We start from the raw sequence: 2,569 nt of genomic DNA, 5'->3' as shown, positions 1-2,569 counted from the left end.
CAATTTTCATAGGTGTTGCCTGCGACCAAATTTTGCTTTATAGTGTAGTTCCAATGTAATTGTAGCTGCCATGTTGACTAGGTTAGAGAATCTGTGTGGATTTCTAACAAGATCCAAGCAAGTCCTGTTTATAACACTTCCTTTAAGTGTTGGTTAAAAGAAAAAGAAAAAGCCTGGTATTTTGAATTTATGGAAATAATAGAAAACTTGCTAGGTATGTTTGATGAAGGAGTTTAAAGTGAATGTAACACTGTATCTATTGACTTCATATTTCAGCTCACATTCAGATTTATTGATTAGAGAAGGAATGACTCAAGCTCACATTGATCTGATAGAAATCATGCTCTGCTTATTTATCATGTGGAGAAAATTTGCACATCCACCTAGGCATTGGGGTATTACTTTATTGACTCTGAATTAAGCCTTGGCTGACTGTCAAATTTTCACCTGCAACATATAGTCTGTTTTCAAGAAGATGAACAATAAACTAAATAAACTATAAATGGAATGTTATTATTAGTTTTTTTTGTGCAGTTTAAATGTCTTAAAGTACTTTGGGAAGCAAACATATAGCAAAACATTGTTAACTAGCATTTGTAGTGATAATAGCATTGCTTGTTAAATGAAGATTTCTTCCATTGTATCTATAGACAAATCAAATGAATGAAAGCTAGTGTTAACAAGAAACAGTCTCAAGCACTTATAGGTGCAATCAATAATATTAGCAGTAATCTGAAGTCAGTTTCTAGTTGGTAAATTAGTTAGCTCAGGCATAGAGCCTAGGAACAATCACCCAAGGACAGTTTCCAAAGTGACTCTAAAACATTTAAGACATGTCAAGATCACGTTGTGTATTTTCATAGAAGACATTTTTGAAATACAAAATCTGTATTTAACAGAGGCTGGTGTTGTTTCCACTATATGTTTGAAAACACTAGGCTAAAGAAAGCTAACTGACCTACCAGAGGTTAGATAGTTAATTCATGAAGCTAGAACTAAAACTGGTTTCAATGAGTTCTTGGGGATTTATTTCTCCTTCAAATTGTGAATGGAGTGTGGCAGAATATGAGAAAAGGAACGAACAGAAAACATTTGATCAAAATTCTTAAATTTTACATCTTTCAGGAACTAAGAAGTTAGGCTGTGGATTCCTAAATCTGTACCAGGTATCAGTAGATTTTGGCAGATGAGGGGTTAACGTAGTTTGCAACTGGTTATGTTCCTCTAGCACAACAACTCCATTTCAAAGGAAATAGCTGCTCATAAGTGCTAAGGGTCTTATTACTGTTCAAATGCCCTTTTAATACTTTTTTATGCTGGCAAATGTACATTACAAATGAAATACAGGGGAAGAATAATTCAAAGTCTTCAGATGGTGGCATTTTGTAAACCTCAAAGCCATAGTACAAATCTCTCTAAAACCTCTAGAAATCCATCTTCATAGCATAGAGTAGGTGGGAAGGCGCTTGCAAATCCTTCTCAACCTGACAGCTCGAAAACCTAACTTGTTTTCTGATTCCTCAGCTGTGACAGGTGGGTGCTGTTGTATTTTTCACTTCACAAGCTAAGGACTCTTGCTAGAATGTGGGAGTCTGAGCAGCTGAGCTGTCACGCTAGATTCTAGGCAGGAAGGACAAAGGAGTAGGAAGAAGGTAGTGTGAGACAGCCCTCTTCCAGTGTTTCCATATGAAAAGCCTTGGGTGATAAGCATAGTATTTTAGGAACTTCTGTGTTAATTCTCTTTTCCAAATTCTTCACATCCAACTTCTCTCTGTACAAGTCTCCACGTAGTCAAAACTTCCCTAACCCTTTCTGTTTAAGGAAGTCAATCTTCATATAATTTGAGGTGGCTAGAAACATGTCTTCTCACAAATATTATTCTCCCACTTTTTCATTGTGCCTGAAGTTTCCATTAAAATGTTTTCAAATGTTCAGTTATTTTTCCATTTATTATATTCATCCACCTAACAGCCCCACCACTATATTCCCAAATATTTATCATTATGCATAATTTTTCTATATTAAGGACTTTGCTATGGTTGAGAAACTCAGTGTTAATTTTAAAAGAGTATGGTCTTTGCCCTTGAGCATGACTCACCCTAGAGACAAAGAGAAAATAACAAAGTGCATGAACACAGAAGTGATTTGCTTCAAGTTATGCTAAGTGCCAAGATGAACATGGATACAGCAGAGAACTGTAATAGAAAATGCCAAGAAGAGATCTATTTAATATGTTCATGTCTCAGCTCAACTGAAACTGAGACATTCCTCTGGAGGAAACTTCATCTGAAACATAGACACATTATGAGGCAGTGGTAATGCGTTAACTCGCTACAGTGGTCACAATGACAGAGGACATTAGTCTGAGGACATGGATCTTAAAACACATAATTTTTGCATAGCATGAAGCTCAGATGGCTGAGAAGTAGACTACTACATTATTCTCTTCTATGTCCTAAGCTTTATAGTAGGTGGTACTGTTTTTTTTATTATTATTATTATTTTCTTTATTTACATTTCAAATGCTATCCCGAAAGATTCCCATACCCCTCCCCCCACCTCTGTTCCC

Source organism: Mus pahari, chromosome X, assembly GCF_900095145.1.
Source record: "Mus pahari chromosome X, PAHARI_EIJ_v1.1, whole genome shotgun sequence".
NCBI lineage: Eukaryota > Metazoa > Chordata > Mammalia > Rodentia > Muridae > Mus > Mus pahari.
Note: the sequence above shows the minus strand (reverse complement) of the source record.